General features: G+C 46.5%; 1 protein-coding gene across 1 annotated transcript in view; it reads right to left on the minus strand.

Annotated features, from left to right (window-relative positions):
* The window catches only part of LOC122807698 (ubiquitin carboxyl-terminal hydrolase 4-like), a 1,844,759-nt gene that overhangs the window by 623,303 nt on the left and 1,198,917 nt on the right, over positions 1-22,539 (minus strand). The window lies entirely within an intron of this gene.

Raw genomic sequence — 22,539 nt, forward strand, 5'->3', positions numbered from 1 at the left:
CTCCACGGGGTGAGAAATCAGATCTGGAGTGGGATCCAGAATCCATGGAGGATTGACCAGATGAGACCATAGGCAAGGGAACCACGTTTGACGAGGCCAGAATGGGGCTATGAGGATCACTCTGCTCCTCAACCGATGAGCTTTCTGCAAGAATCTTACCATGAGGGGAAGAGGTGGATAAGCATAAAGTAGACCGGACGGCCAAGCATGGACTAGAGCGTCTCTGGGGGATTCCCCTGGTGGGGGAAGTAGAGCGAATTACTCGCTGCACTTTGCGTTCGAAGGCGACGCGAAAAGATCGCAGCAAGGTTGACCCCACTTGAGGAAGATCTGCTTCGCTACTCTCGGGTTCAGAGACCACTCGTAAGGTGAGAGGATGGTTCGACTCAGCTTGTCTGCCAAAATGTTGGACCGACCCAGAATGTGCGTTGCTATGAGAAAGTGGTTGGTGGTGATCGCCCATTCCCAAACTCTCATGGCCTCTCGACACAGCGGATAGGATCTGGTTCCCCCTGTTTGTTGATATACCAGACTACTGACATGTTGTCTGACTGAATCACAATTGTCCCTAAGGGAAGAAGGGCCTGGAGTGCTTGCAACGCTAAAAGCACCACCCTCATCTCTAGGACACTGATGTGCAACAAGGTCTCTGAGTGTATCCACGTGCCTTGGACGGTTCTGCCCATGCAATGCCCCCCCCCACCCGAGGCGAGAGGCATCCGTGGTCACCGTGGCTTGGGGTGGGGTCATAGAAAAGGAGTGCCCTTCCCAAAGATCCGAAGATTGGATCCACCAGAGTAGGGACTTCTTGCAAGCATTGCTGAGGGGGATAGCTGTACTTAGCGGATGTTGCAGGATGGACCATTGGACTTGCAATGTCCACTGCAGGACCCTCATGTTTAGACGAGCCAATGGTGAAAGATTGATGGCAGCCGCCATGGAACATAGTGCCCTCAGGACCAATTCCACTGGGGGGGCCGGGGATTGTAAGAGAGCCATCACATGGAATGTCAAAGTTCGAAGCCTGTCCGGAGTTAGGAAGGCCCTCAACAGGTTTGTATCTAGCCTGGCCCCTATGAAATCTAAGGTCTGAGTTGGCTGAAGGGAGGATTTCTTGAGATTGATAGAAATTCCCAGATGAGAGGCCAAGTGAAGGAAGTAATCCCCGGCTGAACAGAGTAGATGCCTGTTGGGGGCAGTGAGGAGCCAGTCATCTAGGTACGGAAAGACCTGTATTCCCTGAAGCCTCAGGTGGGCCGCTACAACTGCCATCACTTTGGTGAACACCCTGGGGGCTGTGGTGAGACCAAAGGGAAGGACCCTGAACTGATAGTGACTGGCTCCCAGCCGGAAGCGGAGAAACCTCCTGGATCATCTGTTCATCAAAGTGTGGTAGTATGCATCCTTACTGTCTATAGAGCACATCCAGTCGTTCTCCTGTAGGAGTGGGAGAATGGATTGAATGGTGACCATCCGGAATTTTTCTTTGGCGACTGCTAGGTTCAGAAGGGACAGGTCGAGGATTGGTCTTAAGTCCCCCGTCTTTTTTGGCACCAAAAAGAACCTGGAGTAGAAGCCTGATCCGGACTGGTCTTGGGGGACGGGCTGGATTGCTCTTTTTTCTAGCAGCTGCTTTATTTCTGCAACTGCTGCCTCCCTTTGATTGGGTGGGACATCGGGAAGGCTCCGGGGTCTGAGAGGACGATTCAGAAAAGGGATAGTGTAACCTCTGGATATGATTCAAAGCACCCAGCGATCCATTGTAATTGACTCCCAAACTGCTAGGTGCCTCAAAAAGTGGCCCCCCAACTGCCTCCAGAGTGGAGCAGCCAGGTAACCCCTCAGGGTTGCTGCACGGGCCGATCCGAAAAGGGTTCTCTTGACCCAAAATTCTTCGGTCCCCCTCTGCCTCTGGGCCGGCATTCACCCTGTCCTCCTCCTCTGCCTCTGAAGGATGAGGGGCCCAGAGCGAAACGGGACTGTTGAGATTTCCGGAACCACATCTTCTTTGTCCCCTTTGGTTCCTGGAGAAGGACCTCTGGGGAGCCAAGAAGTGGATCCAGACGGCAGGCAACGTCTTCCCGTCTTTCTTGCTCTGGACCAGAGTGTCGAGGACGGTCTTGCCAAACAGCGAAGAGCCATCAAAAGGGGCATTTGCGAAGGACGCCTTGAAGGGTTCCGCAAAGTCGCAGAGGCGGAGCCAAGCATGCTGCCGTACGACAATGCCCGCTCTGCTAGCTCTAGTGGCTCCTTCCGTGGCATGGGAAGTGTTCGAAATGGACAAGAGTGGCCATTCAGGCTGAGAATACTTTCTTATCCTCGGCCGACATGGACTCTGGGGGCTACCTTGCGTATTCTTTGATGAGATCTCGCTGGAGTCGTATCACATGTGCCATGTAGTTCAGCGACCTTACAGAGAAGGTGGCTGAAGCAAACATCCACTTCCCTATGCGGTCCAGCGTCCGAGACTCCTTGTTGGGAGGATGGACCAAGGAACTCTCCTGGGCCAGTTCCTTCTTGGTGGCAGCCGCCACCATCATGGCATCTACTGGAGCACCCTTGCTCCAAACCGTCCTATCTGTGGGTGAACTAAGAATTTTGTCAGGTCTCTTTGGTATGGGCACCACAGTGTCAGGTTCCTTCCATGCCCTGGTAGTGATCAGATCTACCAGGGGATCGACGGGAGGGGACACCCAACAGGTAGATGGGCCTGTGTCAAATGCCTCCAGAAACAGACTCATCGGAGGAAGGCTTTTGGGCTGACCACCCCCCTCTAATACGAAGCATTTCCATAATGTCTCCAAAGGAGACGTCCTCGGCGGGTGACCTTGGGGAACCTTCCCTTTCCTCCAAGTCTGTGTCCTCTGTCAGGGACTCAGGTGAGTCCAAGTGCCTCCTCTTGCACTTACGCTTGTGAGGAACCACCTCGGGGGGGGGGGGCTGTCCGAGAATGCCTCACCAACCACATCCTGTTCCTCTAAGGGAACCATCTGGGATGTAGGCGCAGGCTGTCCCTGGGGCCGGGTGATGGAAGGTAGGCCCGTCAGAGGGAGTGATGGGTGGAACTGCAGCAGGAGCCTGGGGCCTCGAGTCTCTCGACAAGACCCTCTCCACAACATCGAAGGAGAACTGCTCTCTCTAAGCTCCGAGAGCAGCCCCTTCGGATCAGAGGTGTGGACTGGAGCCGGCACCGATGCAGTCGGATCCGAAGGGCCAGTGTGCTCCGACTGAGACGGAGCCAAAGACACACTAACACCTCCGGATCTGAAGCTCAGCTCACGGCTCTGAGAGCTGGGATCCGAAAAGGGACCCGACAAGCACGAGGGTGCGGTCGGAGCCGAAGAAGGGTGTAGTATCGGCACCGAGCCTCCCCCGGTTCCGATGCTGCATGGATCCCATGGCTCCGAACCCCGGAAGTGGGTTGGAGAAGGAGCAATCAAGGCGAAAAGGAGGTTGAGCTCCCCCCCGGAGGGGGGTGGGGCAGGATCACTCCCATCTGCAGTTGGGCCTGGAGAAACCTACGCATCATCCGGTCCATATCTGCATCTGACAAGCTTCTTGATCTTGACGAGGCCACAGAGGCAGGCCTGGAGTGACGCCTCAAAGGCGACCGGGTCTCCTCCTCCTCCGGCCCCGGGGAAAAACGGGGTGAATGGAGCCGGGAAGGAGAAGGCCCGGAGGCCCTAGGAGAGACTAGCTGCTTCCCTGGCGGAGCCGAAGAGGAAGTTTCGGCTTGCCGCTTGTGGTGCCTGTCCTTTTTTCTCTCCCTTCTAGATTCCCTCTCCTCCTGAGCCTCGATGGGAGGGCGAGTCCCGGCCAGGGGAGCAGGGATGGAAGGCAGCACCACTGTGGTAGCAGCTGGTGCCGCTGAGGGAGAAGAGGACGAAGCAGAGTCCGGGGGCAGAAGTCCTGCCAGAATCAACTTCGACCTCCTATCCCTCAAAGCCCTGGGGTTGAAGGCTGCACAAAGAAAGATGATCAACCCCAAGGCAGATAACACACCGAGTGTGGCCATCCGCCGGGGATAGCTTATGGCCACACTCGGTGCATTTAGAAAAGAAAGTTTTAGGGGCCTCGGCCATAGTTGCAAAAAGGGCCTAACCCAAACACACCTTCACACACATGGGAAGAGGGAGACTAGAATAATTGAAAATATATAAAGTTTTAGCAACAAAAATTAGCTAAATCAACTACAAAAGGGAGCAACACTCACTCGTTAACAATTAACCTAAAAACTAGGTAAAAAACAGAGGAAATTTTCTTCAAAAACTCACGAAACCCTACGCCTGGAACTCATTCTAGGTGCTTGAATAAGCCGCGGCAAATGAGATCTGAGGACAGAGAAGGATGGCAGGGGGTTATGGGTAAGAGGGAGGAGCTTGGAGCTCGGATCTTAGCTGCATAAAGCTGCCGGCTCAGATCCGATACCCACAGGTTCATGAACAAGTGAAGTTAACTACTTCAGATTTAATCTTTTGAACTGGAATACAGGATCTGAATTGCCTAGGACTAGTATGGCATTGTTAAGTTCAATTCTGGTGGCTGCCAAAAAAGCAATTAGTAGTAAATGGAAATCAGAGTCTAAACCAACTGTATTTGAAGTGTTAAATACTACAACAGAGATAAAAGAAATGCAAGTGGGTAATTATAAAAAGGTAGGAGCAAATTACATGGAAGTAAATGGAAACTGTGGGGAACATTATATGCAGAAAGTACTGGAGTAGGAGAGAAGTTTAAGAAAGGCAGGAATGGAGCAACTTATGTAAAGCTGGACTGATGATAATTACACAAAAAAATGCGATGTACAATATATCTAACTTGGAATGTGTTAACTTTTTTTTTCTAACTGGATGTTTGCCTACGTCTTAAGTTATAATTTAATAAAGGTGTTAAAAATGAACATTCCAGTTCCCTTCCTTTCTTGGAATCAGAAAGTGCCAGAAAAAATGTGGAACTGGAATAGAAAAAAAGTTATGTACTCACCTTAACGTTCCATCTGAGTAGTTCTACTTCATTCGTCTTCAACCTGTGGGTCCTCGGATTAACATTGGATCCGACACAGCCGCATTTTCCAGCTACGGCTCTGAGGTCCATGCTCCTTCCCTTACCCATAATGCCCTTGTCTCCCTTCTCCCAGCCTAACAGGTATCAGATACCCGAACAAATAACACCTTATCCTCCAACACAAACATCACAAAAGAACTTTAGCCCTGACAGAACCAAAGATCCCAGCAATAACTGTCCGGTACAAAGGACATGTCATATCCCAAAGGATAAGGTTAGGGGGAAAGGGGGGGACGGACGGTTGAAGACAAATGAAGTAGAACTACTCAGATGGAATGTTATGGTGAGTACATAACTTCTTTACCTGAAGTAGTTTACTTCATTTGTTCTTCAACCTGTGGGACAGGGCCCAGCTACCTAACTCTTGGGAGGCCCTCATGGAAGGATATTCCGGAGCACAGCAGAACCAAAGGAAGCGCTACTCCTAGAAACCAAATCCAGTTTATAATGAGTAATAAAGGTGTGAGATGAGGCCCAAGTAGCAGCTGAACAAATATCATCCAGAGACCCTAGACCAAAAGGCCGCTGATGTAGCCATAGATCGGGTTTAATGTGCCTTCACTCTTCCTGGAAGAGACAAACCTCTATCTGAATAAGCCTGGCCAATGCATTGTGAAATCCAGTGAGCAATAGTCACTTTTGAGACAGGTTTTCCTAAGAAGGGTTTGGCATAGGACACACAAAGCTGATCAGACTTGCGGAAAAGTTTAGTCCTGTGCAGATAAAATCTCAGCTGCCTATGTACGTCCAGTAAATGTAATTTGTATTCCACTTTTTTCTGGTAGTTCGGAAAAAAATACTGGTAAATTAATAATCTGATTCATATTCGCCTCCGAAGCTACCTTAGGAAGGAAGCACGGGTTAGTGCGTAGTGACACTCTATCCTTGTGAAAGATCATGTAAGGGACTTTGATAGAAAGAGCTTGAAGCTCCAACACCCTTCTAGCAGATGTAATGGCAACCAAGAAGGCAGTCTTCCAGGTCAAAAACTGTAGATCCACAGATGCCGCAGGCTGAAAGGGAGGAAAACCAATGCCTGCAACAACAAAGTGAGGTCCCACGGAGGAATCGGGTCCTTAACGAGGCGTCTGAGAAGAAAAGCACCTTTGAGAAAAGTTTTACAAAGTTTAGAAGAAGGCAATGAAGACATGCCTACCCCAACATGAAAATTAGAAATGGCGGCTAGGTGGACTTTCACTGTTGAAGAACTAGCACCCTGATGAAAAATGCTAGCTAGAAAATCTAAAACCGCCAAAAGCGGTGCAGTGAAAGGGTCCAAAGACCTCTGAATGGCCCATACAGAAAAACATTTCCATTTATTGTGATAAACTTTTCTGGTGGACGATTTATGAGCTGCCACCAGAATGGACTTAACAGGAGATGACAGACTGGGAGTCCTAAGAATCATGGGAACTGGAGCAACCAAGCAGTGAGCTTCAGACTGTCCAGATCTGGATGAGGAATCCCAGAGGGATGTGAAATCAGATCCGGGACTGGATCCAAGGTCCATGGTGGAACAATTAGATGAGACAAGAGTAAGGGAGACCAAACCTCTTGAGGCTAGAATGGGGCAATGAGGATCAACAGTGCTCCTCAGCCTTCGGATTTTCTATAGAAACTTCGACATGAGGGGAAGAGGAGGATATGCATAAAAAAGCCCCGGAGGCCAAGCATGAATCAAAGTGTCTCTGGGGGCTTTCCCCGGCGGGGGTTTCAGAGCAAAAAACTCGTTGCATTTCACATTGGAATGAGATGCAAAGAGATCGCAGCAAGGACAACCCCATGCTAGGAAGATCTGTTCCGCTACTGAAGGCTTTAGAGACCACTCGTAAGGCATCAGGATAGATCTGCTGAGCCTGTCCGCTAAAATGTTGGACTGTCCCAGATGTGCGTTGCCACCATAAAATGGTCGGTGGAGATTGCCCATTCCCACACTCTCATGGCCTCTCCACATAAGGGATAAGTTCTGGTTTCCCCCCATTTGTTGATATACCAAACCAATGACATGCTGTCTGTCTGAACTGCAGTCGTTCCCAGAGGAAGATGAGCATGGAGGACCTGAAACGCTAGAAGAACCACTCTCATCTCTAGAACACTGGATGTACAGATAGGTCTCGAAGGGGACTACGTGCCTTGGACTGTACTTCCTGAGCAATGCCCCTCACCCAGTAGGGAGGCATCCGTGGTCACCTTGGTTTGGGGTAAAGGAGGTTGAAAAGGACATCCCTTGAGGAGATCCGGGGAATGAATCCACTACCGAAAGGGAGTCCCTGCACGCTTTTGAAATTCTTACTTAAAGACAAAGGAAGGTCCAACAGTGACCACTGAACCACCAGTGTCCACTGCAGTACCCTCAATATGAAGGCGTGCCATGGGGAGAAGATTTATCGTGGCCGTCCTAGACATTAGAGCTATTAACACTGCTTCTGCTGTTGGTAAACGGGTCTGAAGAATGTGTAAGATGCGCAACCTCAAGCTGCATATCCTGTCTGAGGTGAGGAACACCTTTGATTGTATTGTGTCCAGCCGTGCCCCAATGAAATCTAGAATCTGAGCCGGGTGAAGAGCAGACTTGCTCATATTGATCGTAATGCCCAACTTGTTGGCTAGCTGAAGGAAGGAGTCCCTGGCCCGACATAGTAGATGCTCTGAGGGGGTGGTAAAGAGCCAATTGTCCAGGTACGGAAAGACCTGAATGCCGTGAAGCCTCAGGTGAGCTGCTACAACTGCCATTACCTCGGTAAACACCCGGAGGGCTGTGGTGAGACCAAAGGGGAGGGCTCAAAACTGGTAATGATTGGCTCCCAGCTGGAAGCGAAGGAACCTCTGGGAGCACCTGTGCATCTTGATGTGATAGTACTCATCCTGGAGGTCAACTGAGCACATCCAGTCTCTGTCCTACAGATAAGGCAGGATAGATTGAATCGTGACCATCCGGAATTTTGTCTTGGTTACGGACAGGTTCAATTTGGACAGATCCAATATTGGTCTGAGGTCTCCCGTCTTTTTTTGACACCAAAAAGAACCTGGAATAAACCCCGAATGTGGATTGGTCTGGGGGGACTAGTTGGATGACTCGTTTCCTTAGCAGCGGAGTCTACCTGCACTGCTGCTTCCTCCCACTGCATGGGTGGGATGTCCGGGAGGGCTTTGTTGGATGGGAGAAGATCCTTGAAGGGAACAAAATATTCTCAGGATGACTCGCAGCACCCACTGATCTGTAGTGATGGACTCCCATGCTAATGGGTGAAGTGACAGACGACCCCCGACTGCCTCCACAGATGGACAGCCGTGTTGCTGTCCGGGTTTATCTGAGAAATGTTTTTGGGACCTGAAATTCCTAGGATCCCCTCTGCCTCTAGGGTGGCATCTATCATATCCCCCTCTGCCTCTGGGGGAAGGCGAGTCCTGAGCATCCCGGGAAAATGCCTGAGACTTGCGGAACCCCACCTTCTTCTGGCCTCTTTGGTTCCTGGAAAAGGACCTTTGAGGCAGTGAGAAGCGGACCCAGTCCTTCTTGCTTTGGACCAAAGTCTCTCTGACCATCTTCCCAAAAAGGGAAGAACCATCATAAGGGGTGATGGTAAAAGATGTCTTGAAGGGCTTCAAGAACTGACACAAACGCCTGACCCCACCACCCATGTGGCTCTCTCCGTTGTATGGGAGAGCAAACGCATAGACATGTTGGCAACAGATTTTAGGGTGGCCATTCATACATCGAACGTCTTCCTGTCCTCTGCTGACATGGAGCCTGGGGTTGACTCTGTGACTTCCTTGACCAGATCTCTCTGGAGTCGAACAACGTGCACCATGTAGTTCAGCAACCTCACGCAGAAGGTCGCTGAAGCATAAACTCGCTTCCCAAAGTGATCCAACATTCTCAACTCTCGGTCAGGCAGATGGACCGTGTAACTCTCCTGGGACAGTTCCTTCTTGGTGGCCGCCGCCACCACCAGCATAGCATCTACAGGGGACCCCTTGTGCCAGTGTAATTAATCCACGGGAGGGCTTAAAACCTGGTCGGGTGCTTGGGTATTGGGCTCTACAGTGTCCGGTTCCTTCCACGGCCTAGATGTTATCAAATCCACAAGTGGATCAGCAGGAGGGGACAACCAAGAGGTAGATGGGCCCAAGCCGAATGCCTCCAGAAACACGGACTCGTCAGAGGTTGGTTTTGGGGTGGACCACCCCCCTCTTTGGCGGAGGATCTCCATGATGTCTCCAAAGGAGACATTCTCAGGGGGTGATCTTGGGGAACCTTCCCCTTCATCCAGGTCCGTGTCTTCGGTGAGAGATTTTGAGGGAGAGTCAAGTGCCTCTTTTTACACATATGCTTGTTGTGTGTGTGTGTGTGTGTGTGTGTGTGTGTGTGTGTGGGGGGCTCCTCAAGGGGACTATCTAGGAAGGTCTTGCAAGTGCGTTGTTCCAAGGCTGGTATGTCCTGGGGCACTTTACAGCTATGGGCTATCCCTGAAAGGGCAAGATGGTCGGGACCTGCACACTCAAGGCCAGGGGGTCTGGATAGACTCCAAAGACGAAATAGTCAGAGGCCTCGACCCAGTGAGAACCCTCTCCACCACGTCAAATGCTGAGGGGGAACGGACCTCCTGGGCTGAACAAGTGGAAGCCACTCCCCTCTGATCCAACCGGGGAGTCGGAGCTGAGCCTCTAGGAGCCGAGACGCCGAGGACAATGCTTCTCTCTCGACAAGCTCAGAGCCGAGAGCACTCCCTTGGATCCGACCCCGAGGCTACGGATCCGAGAGCTCGGATCCAATCTAGTCGGATCCGACACACTCAAGGCACTGGCTAGCATCGAGGTACAAGGTACCATCGGCACCAACCCCTCAACTCCAACCATCCTCGGATCAAACTCCGAAACCGCAAGTCAGATCGGAGAAGGAGTGATGGATCTAAATACTGGTTGGAAGGCACCCTCTCCAGTGGGAGAAGGCCCTGGCAAGACCCTCATCTGGATTTGAGTGCTGATAAACCTCTGCATCATCTTGTCCATCTCTGCTTCAGACAGGCTCTGGGACGGGTGGGAGGGCGCTGCTGAAGTGGGCCAGGAAAGCTGGTGGGGAGAGGGCCTAGGGGGCGACTGGCTAACTTGAACCTCGGGGACCTCAGCTGAGGTGTAACACGCCTGGAAACAGGCTTAACCCTTCGGCGAGGTGGGTGCTTGTGAGGCTGGTCCTGCTGGACTTTATCCCCTTTCCCAGGCCTCTTGGCGGGAGGGCAAATCCCAGACCCCAAGGAAGATGAAGCAGCAGCCGCTGCTTTCTTAGCGGGGGAAGGTGGGACCTCAGTCCCAGCAGAGGACAGCAACAGGCCCTTAATCAGTTTACCCCACCTGTCCTTAAGTGCTCTGGCGTTAAACTCAGCGCAAATAGGACAGTGGGACTGGAGGTGAGCCACCCCCAAACAAACCACGGCACACAGTGCGGCCATCTGCTGGGGAAAACTTATGGCCACACTTTGTGCACCTTTAAAAACCAGGCTTCGAGGCGTCCGCCATGCCTTAGCCAGCCCAAAAGAAAAACACACCATGAGGAAGGAAAAGAGGGGAGGAAGACAGAAAAGCCTACAAGAAAATAGCTACAAAGAACCCCAAGAAGGGATAGATAGGGTAGGAGTGAAATATATAGGTAGAAAAAAAATGAAAAAAGTAAAAATTACTTTTTAAAGAACACCACTATCACAATGGAGCTTGGACCATGCTGCTTCCTCTCAGGTGGCAAATGAGATCGGAAGGGAGACAGTGGCATTATGGGTAAGGGGAAGAGCATGGAGCTCAGAGCCATAGCTGGAAAATGCAGCCATGTTGGATCCGATGTGGATCTGAGGACCCACAGGATGAATAACAAATGAAGTAAACTACTTCAGATTCCTGTGTTTTTTTTTCACCGAGACAGAAGGTCTGCTGCTAGTAGGTATACCTGATCTCAGGGAACTCAAAACTTTTGTCTAGTTTGAAAATTAAGTTGATACCTCTGCTTTAAAATCTCCAGGATACACCTATCCTGAATGATGGCTTTATATACAGGCCAAACTTTCTCAGCTGTCCTTACAAGACAAGGGGAGAGGGTTGGGGTAGGATGGGGAGAGATAAGATTGGCAGTCACAGCTGTCTCTTATGTATTGGGTCCCTATTATTTAAACAAAGTTTCAGAACTTCGAACGTGCCTTTGACACCTTAACGTCGAAAAGGCCAAATCCCGAAGACACAGAAGAGCGATTATTTTCCTAGGGGAAAAAAATCACTGGGCCGTTTTCAGGACTTTGCCATTTCCTACACAGTGGTGCGATCTTGGAGTTGGTATATTTAAGTGGGGGGGGGGGCAAAGCCCCCTACGTTATTTATTTTTTTTAATTTAATTTTTTTTTTTTTCCAGACCAGCGATTTTTTCCCCCTAGGAAAAAAAAAATCACTGTTCCATGTATTCAGAATTTGGCCTTTTCAACATTAAGCTGTCGATGAAGGCACATTCAAAGTTTTGAAACTTTGTTTAAATAATACATATGCTATGTATCATGGTCCTAAGGCTTTCCATTCCAGTCTGCTTGACATTTTTCTTCAAGCATGTTTTTCTACTTGTATGGACCTTGCTCCTTTCTTACTTATAGTACACAGGCCAGCCCTTAGTGGGGCGATTCCTACTGCACCTTGATACTATAAAATGGAAAAAGTTGCTCGACTGATTGGAGAAGAAAGGGAAAACAATGCAATCTCTAATATCTTTTCAGCAGGGGGTCCAAAGAGAAGTTTATTGTGCAGTGGGGCCATTATAGTTTGGTTTTCGCATTTTCTGGTAGGGATTGAACCCTCTTTTGCTAGGCATGCCCCTTTAGAACAGACCCCTTTTAGCTGGTGCCCCGCAAGATGCACCTACTGTATCACAGCCACACTTAATGGAGTACCTGGCAAAATGAACACCGAGACTGCTTAGCTCAAGCATGTACTCTGAGGTTCTTGTCCTTCATGCTCTGTGCCTTTTCTTCAATCGAGTAAGCAGAGATTCCTAATCATTTCAGCTTGTTTATCTCTGGCAATTAAGTGCCTTGAATGCAAGGGGTAGCAGAGACTTGTATGCTTTACTCCAAAACCATTTAAGGATTTTATTGTCCCTATTATTCAGAAGGGTGAGCTGAGGTTGGGGTAGGCTTTAGAGCAAATGACTGGAGCTAATTGCAGTGACATCTGCTGGAAACCTATGCAAGTTCTTTTTGATGACCTTCGCTGGTAGATCATCTTTTGAGGCCGATTTTTGAGCCAGCAACTAGATGAAGCTATTATACAAGTTGCTGGTCCTCTTTCACAAGACCTTTCTAACTTTAGCTGTGGTAACAGCTGTTGGGGCCATTAAGTGTAAAACAGCAGTTATTAGTCTAGCATTCTGCAACAGCTTTTATTTTATTAAATTATTTTTATTAAAAAAATGTTATTAAATTATTATCTGTATAAACAAATGGACTACCAACAGAAGACCAGAATATCAAAAGGCCCAAAAATAAGGTTCAACAGCTATTTTAATAGCTATAACCAAGAGGAACTGGCTAAAGAGCCCCGACTGGTGTCATTACAGCTTAATTCCAGAAGATCTCACCATAACTAAAAAAGTCCAGCTAACTACTCCAACAGCTGATACCACAACTAAAGGTAGATCAGATAAAAGATACCAACAGCTGTTATAAACAGCTTCCTTCAGCTACTGTCATAAAAGTCAGCCACAAAAGCTGGCATACCAGCTAATATCATTAAAACGATCCTGTGTAAAGCTTCAGCTGCTGTCACTACAACTAGCTCCAGACCCTTGCTCTCAAGTCTATCCAAACCTCAGCTTGGTCGTGTTAATCCTGGAGAAGGGTAACTTCAGGTTGTTAGGCAAGATTTCCAAAAAGGTGGTGACCACCACTTATTACTAGGAAGGGGATTCCTGGTTGGAGCTGCAGTAGTTACCTTGCAGGAACCTATGGATACCACAGCTGGAATAGCCAAAGGGTTCTTACTAACGTACTTACAGTTGTCACATACACTGTAAAAACTTGTCTGAAGTTGGGAACCTGGCATCAAGGCTGCACTTATGAATGTCTTAGAGTACTTCCTGAATACACAGATAATAGCTTAGATGCAAACTGGCCAAAAAATAAAATCTCTGTACCTAACCTGGGCCCAAGAAAATTCTCCAGGCTCCCATGTGAAGATTTCCTTCATTTTCTGAAGTGTGTCCCAAATTAGACATCTTCTAGGGGAGAAGCATTATATGGTGTGTTCTCAATGTCAGACTCCTAACATGAGACAGGAGACATTTGGTCTACGTAGGCCAATTCAACACCCTCTAAGTCAGAAGTATCACAATCCTTCTTGGGAGAAGGCTCTCTCTCTTTCAAGAAGGGACACCAGCCATAGATGGGAAACCAGACGTAGGCTTCCTAGACAAAGTCCATAAAGTCTTTTGCCAACCTGAGGATATCCTTACAAGAAGCCTAGGAGACAGACAGGGAAGAGGACTCACCCAGACCAAAGCCAGGCCGAGGCAAGCTTTTGGACATCTGTTTAACACTTGAACCGTTTATCCCTTTGTTTTGAAATGGTGATTGAATTAGAATACTTAGGGCCATAGGCAGATGCTTGAGACAGTACAGTTTTAAGTAAATTTACCACAACAGATGTTCGAATGATCACTGTTACAGCAGCCTTAGCTATATGGGTTATAGCCTGTCAAGGATGTAACAACTGGACAGCTTGCAATGCTTCAGAGCACCTTCCATGCACCCAAACATTTAGCCATCTTAAGCTGAGCTGCATAAAAAGATAGGTTTGGGCATCAAACCCTCCAGAGCTTTCAAGCTACTACATAGAGAAGACGGCCAAGCCCTGAAAGGGCAATGCTAGAAACAACAAAAAATAAGTGTCCACACCCTGACATAAACACACCAAAAAATAATGGGGGTGGAGTGAGGGAGCGGCTACTGCAGCAGTTTTCATTTGAACATCTACTATTATGGTAAGTTTACTTGCACAGTTGTACTATGTTCATCATACTGATCACTGCTGCAGTAGCCTTAGCTATATAGGTAGATTACCCTAGCTTACTTCAATTTAGAGGTGGAAGGGTCCAAGAGCCCATGGGGAATGGTCCAAAAAAAAGCCTGATCTAGACCTAGAGAAGGAATCAAGCTTGCAATGCCCTGTAAACAGATGTACAGAGGACCAAGTTGCTGCTTCTAGAATCCAACCCTTTCCAAAGCGCCAACGATGAAGCCAAGGAATGCAATACTTTTGCTGTGGTGAGCGTAACAAACTGTAATAGCTTGAGACAACTATTTGGAAATAATCTATGTAGACACAAGCTGTCCATTCTTACCTTCAAAAGAAAAGAACTGATCAAAAGATCTGAAAGATTATTATCACTCAAGCCAGTACCAGAGTTGTCTGTGGACATCCAAGACATGCAGCATCCTTCCTCACTCATTTTTAGGTTCAGGAAAGAAAAACGGGGAGATGGATACTTTTACTGAAAATATACTTGAGTACCACTTTAAGCATAAAAGAAGGATTAGTTCTCAAAAAAACCCTGTCTCTGTGGAAAATGAGATCGGGTTGACTCACTGTAAGAGCCTGCAACTCGGATACTCTTCTTGCAGAGGTCAGAGCAGTCTTCCATGTCAAGAACCTCAAGGGCAAGTGTTAGTTTTTGTAAGGCAAAATTAAGATCCCAAGGATGGAATGCCATTTTTCTTGGAAGCCTGTTATGCAAAACCCTTTTCAAAAACATTTTGACATGAAAATGCATTGAAAGAGGAAGATCTCTGGACAGATGTGTTGAAATAGCTGACAAATGAAAAAGGATGGAGGAGTAATAAAGACCACAGGTAGTAGCTCTCACAAATATTGTAAAACCAGTCATACTACAGCCTTGAATGGGTGCTGGTTATGCTGTTGCACAAACCAGAAAACCTCTTACATTTGCTGATATACAATTCTGTTGCCTCCATTAATACCTGTTGCATGTCCTCAGTAAGCAGGTGTCTAAAGGGAATTAAGAGCCCATCATCCGGGCAGTCAGTTGACGTTGCTTGGGGTTGGGATGTATCAAACACCCCTGATTTTGTATGGGTAGATCCATACTGTGAGGAAGCTTCTAGTAATTGCCTCTGGCCATTTCCAAAAGAAGGGAGAACCACTGTTGCCTGGGCCAGGAGAGAGTCACCATAATGATCTTGGGGACTCCTCCTGAATCTTCAAAAGTACCCTGGATATCAGTGGGAAAGGGTGGAAAAGCATACAGAAACATTGCTATCCAAGGAAAGGAAAAGGCCTCTGTTTTCCAAGTCTACTTGCATGCAGTCCTGGGGCAGAATTTTACCAGCTCATTGCTCAGAGAGGATGCAAACAGGTCTATCTGAGGAACTCCCCACAGATGGATCAAAAGACCCCTTTGATCTAGTTTCCACTTGTAAGGGTAAGCCCCTGGTCTGCTCTGCTTGTCACACAATTTTGCTCAGATGGAAAGTAAGATGCCTGTAATGTGAAAATGTGCTGTAAAGCTATAACCCAAGCTAACATGTACCACATGACTGCAGTACTGTCTGTAACAACCAGTGGAGGTTCAGGGGGACCAAGATGATTTAGATTTGAATGCATTGATCAGGGAAGTATTTATTTTATATTTATGTGCTTGAATCAGTCCTTGGTTTCTTTCACACCTTGTACTTTTCTCTCTTCTGAAACTGCTCCCCAGGCAAGATCCAAAAAGTGCCTGTGGAGACTGCCTGATTGGAGCAGGGTGGGAAAAAAGGAGACCCTAATTTGAAGATATCTGCCATTTCCACCAATTGATTTCTCTTCTAACAACCTCAATATTGGGATTTGAAAAGACGAAGAATATTATTACTGGGACCCAAGAAACTTCAGATAGATTGCATATTTCGTGTATGGCACCTTACCAGGGGCATCATGAGAATCACTTATGCCATGAGACCCAAAAGCCTGAGATAGTCCCATACAGTGACCAATATCAGAGTGGAAACCCTTAGAAATAGATGTAGATATAGATCTATTTTTACCTGTGGATGGAAAGCTCTTTGAACTGAGATGTCTAGCTAACACCCCAAAAACACAATCCTGTGTGAAGGAGTCAAAAAAGACTTTTGAATGTTCTCTTGGAATCCCATCTTGATTTGCAGATCTCTCACCCAAGAGACTCCTTCCCTTAAATAGATTCATACTTGTTGGACTGTCCTTGGTTTTGGGGGACTCCTAAATTCTTTCTGAAACCTCTCTGACATTTCTTCTTAAATGTCTATTTATCTGCATTTTGTTGAGACAGTTTACTTTTTTTTTCTTTGCTGAAACTGGATGAAGGGTTAGAAAATCCCTTAAAAAACTGGAAAAAGAGGGCTGAAACATCTTGGGAGATTTTCTGCATCAACTTAACCCTTTCATCACACTTCTTGTTAACTCTGCAGCAGAGGAACCAAGAACCCATAGGAGAATTTAAAGTCTAATTTTTACATCATCTGGGAGGTTCTGAGAACGCAGACAGACAAACCTCCTCAAAACAGTACCAGTGTCCATAGCCCTGTAAGTATCAACTGAGTTATATACACACTATGAACAATGAATAGTGACTTGTAAAATGGAATAAATTATTTAAAGCAGATTTTTCTTCACAAGAAAAAAAAAAAACAAAATTATGTATTCACCATAACGTTCCATCTGTGTTGTCCATTTTCATTCTTCTTCAACTAATGGGTTCGGATCAGACTCAGCAGTTACACTAGCTCATGGCCTCCAACAAACTCTCATGCTCCTTCCCTACTCAATGCACCACTCCTAACAATCTCTCAGATCTTGTCTGCAGCTTGACAGGAAGACTATAATGACATGCCATAACAGGAGTTCAACACAAAGGACATAGGTGTCCTTGAAATGTTTCACTCCTCCAGAAGTCAGTCATGAAAAATGGTGGGAGATGGTGTGTGCAGATTTGATGAAGAATGAAAATGAACACAGATGGAACATTATGGTAAGTGCATAACTTTTTTATCTGATGTTGCCAATTTTCATTCATTCCCCAACTAATGGGACGGACACCCCAGCTACCTAAAATCCTGAGTGGACTATAAGGTAGGATATTCCAGAGTACGGTTGATCCATAGGCTGCTCTTCCCCCTGGAGACAAGATGTAATTTGTAATAGGTTCATAGGTAGGTACTAGGCTATCTGCCCGAAGGCATTTATAAGCCTAGCCAGAATGTGTTGGCTTTTGCCACACCCTTGGATTAGTTCCCTGTGCCTCTGTCCAGCAGAGCCACTGAAGTGATCCCAGGGGTAAACTGTTTCCCATCCACTCGTCAATGTTTCTCTTGAAGTGTGTTAGTGAGGAGCTCTGCCTAATGTAGACTGGAATCTTGTTCCAAAGCATGGGACATCTCTGGGACAGGAATCTATCCCTCCAGCACATCCTATTTATTGTTGTGGTGAGGTTTAGATCCCTACAGCGTGTGGCTCGAGGGGATATGGTTTTCTTTAGGTGGAGCATGCCGATCAATTCTGGGTTGGACACAGCCTTGTATGTCAGGCAGAGATCACCTGTGAGTAGGCGGTATGCAACCGAGTACAGCTGGAGTTTCTTCAGTCGAGCTACGTAGGGCATCTGTTTGAGGCCAGTGATCCTCTTGGTGAGGTAACTTCTGTGGTCTTTCCAGCTGTTGTGATAATAAGTGATAAAAGTATGAGGATCTGGCAAAGTTGTAGCCACACATCATCCACAGAAGCTCTAGACTGGAAAACACCAGAAGTTGCCTTAGATCTTGTTGAGTTAGCCTTTAAAGGCTTCGGTAAGGGAAGTTTAAATTTATTATAGATAAATGAAATGCAATCTGTCAACCATCTAGACAAAGCTACCTTTGTAACTGATTCGCCCACTTTATGTGCAAAAGAAACAAATAGTTTATCTGTCTTTCTAAACTGTTTTGTTCCATGTAGAAACAATTGTCTACGAATGTCCAGTAAGTGCAGCATTTATTCCCTTTTATTTGTAAATTTTGGAAAGAATACTGGCAAGGTAATGGATTGGTTGATGTTGGATTCTGACAAGACCTTAGAAAGGAAGGAAGCACTGATATGCAACGTAATCCTATCCTTACAAAAAATTAAATATAGAGGCTTAGAATGCTTAAATTTCTGAAGTTCTTCTAGCAGATGTAATTGCAACAAAAAAGAGATAGTTTTCCAGGTCAAACTCCCCCCCCCCCCCCCAATATAATTTTTATTGCTTTTATTTATCAGCCAAAATATTCCAGGTCAAAAATTTAAAATCACATTTAGCTGGAGATTCAAAGGGAGAATAAATTAAGGCTTGCAGTACCAAATTTAAATCCTATAGTGGTATGGGGTCCTTATAAGGGGGGTCTTGGCAAAAGAGTACCTTTCAACAAGGCCTTGCACATTTTAGAGGAAGCCAGTGAAGAATTTTGAAATCCTGCATGAAAGTTAGAGACTGCTGCGAGATGAACTTTAATAGTTGATGAAACAGCACCCTCATTAAATAAACTTGCTAAAAATTCTAGAACAGACTGAATTGGGGCTGAGAAGGGGTCTATCTGATTTTGCTCTGACCAATAAACAAAAGTACAGTTTTGTACCTACCATAAATGTAGATGTTCGAAGATCCACATTGCTGCAGTCCTCACACTTGGGTAGTCCGCTGTCCTCGGTCGGCCCGAATATCAAAGTATAAGGCTGACGTCGGTCAAGGCGCATTAGACTGACATCAGGACGTCAGGGTACAAATGCGCATGACCGACGTCATATCCTCAGTCTTCTCTTGCCCCAGATGTCAGAAGACCCTAAAAGAAAGGTCAAAACCAAAAGACAGCAAACTACCAAGCAACCACCCTGCACTAACAATATGTACAATATATACAATAAATACAATATTTACAACCCACCCCACACAACCGCCTCTAAAAACAGAGGGGAAGGAGGGAGGGTATTGACTGCAGCAATGTGGATCTTCGTACATCTACATTTATGGTAGGTACAAAACTGTACTATGTTCTTCATCTCACATTGCTGCAGTCCTTACACTTGGGTAGAATCCCAAAGCAGAGGTAAGGGAGGATGGCAAAACTATAAAGCAGCAGGAGCTGCCAAAATGCCCTGTAAAATAGCAGTGTCAAAACCAGCCCTGGATTTAGAGTAAAGTGGAAGGTGATAATGCTTAGAGAAAGTATGCACTGAACTCCAAGTAGCTGCCTCCAAAATAATCCTTAGTTGCCACCCCCCTTAAAAAAGCTGTCGAAGTGGCAGTAGCCCTAGTGGAATGAGGCCTAATCCCACCTGGAATCTCCTTACCATGATGGGAATAACAGAAAGCAATGCAAAACCCAATCCACTTAGAAATAGTTTGTTTTGACACAGGCTTGCCCTGAGAACTCAAAGCAAAAGAAACAAATAACTGCTGAGACTGCCTGAACCCTTTAGTCCTGCTCAAATAATAACGCAACTGCCTGTGTACATCTAAAGTGTGCAAAATCTTTTCCCCTTTATTTTGGGGATTTGCATAAAAAGTAGGCAAATGAATAGTTTGGTTTAAAGCCACACTAGAAACCACTTTAGGCATAAAGGAAGGATTAGTACGCAAAGATACCCTATCCTTATGGAAAATTAAGAAAGGCTCAACTGCCATAAGGGCCTGTAATTCAGAAACCCTTCTTGCAGAGGTAATGGCCAACAAAAAAGCAGTCTTCCATGATAAATATTTAAACTCAGCAGTAGCTGCAGGCTCAAAAGGTTGTAGAGTGAGTTTCTCCAACACAAAATTGAGGTCCCAAGCAGGAGTAGGAGCTCTACGTGGGGGTCTTATATTCTTTGCCCCTCTAAGAAATTGCTTGAACAAAGGATGAGAAAACAATGGTGGGTCACAGTCATAGTGAGCAGAAATTGCTGCAGCATGAACCTTAATAGAAGAGAAGGACAAACCTTTGTCCAGTAACTCAGTAAGATATTGAAGAGCCACACTTAAGTTAGGCTCAGAAACATCAAATTCCTTTGCTGCACTCCAAAACAAAAATCGCTTCCATTTATCTGCGTACACTTTCCTTGTACTAGGCCTTCTGGCTTCCAAAATAACATTCAAAACTTGCTGTGGAAGTTGAGACCCTCCAGAGTTCAAAACAGAATATGCCAGGCTGTTAGGTGAAGAGAGTGAAGTTTGACATTGAGTAAATGACTGTTCTCCTGAGACAGTAGGTGTGGAATCGAAGGCAAAGGCCATGGAGGTTCTTGTACCAGACTTCTCAGTAATGGGTACCAGTGCTGTCGAGGCCAATCTGGAGCTATTAAAATCATCTTTGGCTTGTCCTGTCTGACCTTTAGGAGTACCTTTGGGAGGAGAGGCAGAGGTGGAAAGGCATACACATGAAGATTGCTCCAATTGAAAGAAAGAGCATCCACTTTCCAGGCTGTGGGATGAAACCTTTTTGTGCAAAACTTTGGCAGCTGGTAGTTTAGTGGAGAAGCGAACAGATCTATGTCTGGAGTTCCCCATGACACTGTCAATTTCTGAAATACATGAGGATCCAATTTCCACTCGTGGGGATCCATAATTCGTCTGCTCAACACATCTGCTAAGGAGTTCTGTGCTCCCGGCAGAAACCTTGCTTGAAGATTTAGCTGTAAACTTAGAGCAGTCTTCCACAAAATCATTGCTTGCCTGCATAGAGGATAAGAATGTGTTCCCCCTTGCTTGTTGATGTACCACATGACAGTTGTGTTGTCTGTTAGAATCAACACCTGCCCTGGAAGAAGTAAATCCTTGAAAGCTATTAATGCAAATTGGACTGCTAACATCTCCTTCAAGTTGATATGTAGATGTTGTAGTCTGGCAGGCCATGTGTCTTGTATCCACTTTCCATTTAGATGAGCTCCCCAAGCTTTGTCTGAGGCATCTGTCGTTAGAATCTGACTCGCCTCTGGCCGGGTCACAGAGAGTCCCTTGTTTAGGTGACATTCCTGAGCCCACCACAAAAATTCCTTTTGAATGCAAGGTATTATCTGAATGACAGTGTCCATATCCTGGCAGTGCTGCGTCCATACATTTTTGAGATACCATTGTAGCTTCCTCATATGCAGTTTGGCATTGGGAAGCACTAGAATACAAGATGCCATGAACCCCAAGGCTTGAAGGACTGTCCTTGCAGTCAGCCTGGACTGATGAGACAATTGATGGAAGTAAAGGGAAAGATTCTTTTGTTTGTCCGTGGTCAAAAGGCCATCTGGGATGCTGTATTCAGTCTCACACCCAGAAAGCACATGTCCTGAGAGGGTACTAGACTGGACTTTATTTCGTTCACAGAATACCCCAGGCATCTTAGCACTGCTATCACATATTGCAAATGATGAAGAAGTTCGTCCCTTCCTTGAGCCAGAATCAGGCAATCGTCCAAATAAGGATAAGTCTGTATTCCTTTTAGCCTGAAGAAAGCTATCACTGGAGCCAGAACCTTTGTGAACACTCTGGGCGCAGTAGATAAGCCAAAGGGCAATGCAGAGAACTGATAATGTGAAGTCCCAGCCCGAAAACGCAGATACTTCCTGCAACTGGGCCTGATAGGAAAGTACAGTTTTGTACCTACCATAAATGTAGATGTTCGAGGATCCACATTGCTGCAATCCTAACTATTGGGTAGTCCGCTGTCCAGTCGGCCCGAATACCAGAGTATATGGCTGACGTCGGTCAGGGCGCATTAGACTGACGTCAGTACGTCAGGGTACTAATGCGCATGACCGACGTCATATCCTCAGTCTTTTCTTGCCCCAGATGTCAGAAGACCCTAAAAAGACAAGGCCCAATATACCTGCACCAGAAATATGTACAATATATACAAAAATATATACAAAAATATCAGCATATAACCTCACCTACACAACCACCCCTAAACACAGAGGGGAAGGAGGGAGGGTAAATTGGACTGCAGCAATGTGGATCCTCGAACATCTACATTTATGGTAGGTACAAAACTGTACTATGTTCTTCGCTCCACATTGCTGCAGTCCTAACTATTGGGTAGAATCCCAAAGCAGAGGTAAGGGAGGCTGGCAAATCATAAAGAAGCAGGAGCTGACAACATGCCTTGCAAAATAGCTGTGGCAAAACCAGCCCTAGACTTAGAGTAGAGAGGAAGGTGATAATGCTTAGAGAAAGTATGCACTGAACTCCAAGTAGCTGCCTCCAAAATATCCTTAGTTGCCACCCCTTAGAAATGCTGTTGAAGTGGCAGTAGCCCTAGTGGAATGAGGCCTAATCCCAGCTGGAATCTCCTTGCCATGATGGGAATAACAAAATGCAATGCAAAACCCAATCCACCTAGAAATAGTTTGTTTTGACACAGGCTTGCCCTCTAACTCAAAGCAAAAGAAACAAACAACTGCTGAGACTGCCTAAAATCCTTAGTCCTGCTTAAA

Source organism: Protopterus annectens, chromosome 7.part1, assembly GCF_019279795.1.
Source record: "Protopterus annectens isolate FY-2018-M chromosome 7.part1, PAN1.0, whole genome shotgun sequence".
NCBI lineage: Eukaryota > Metazoa > Chordata > Ceratodontiformes > Protopteridae > Protopterus > Protopterus annectens.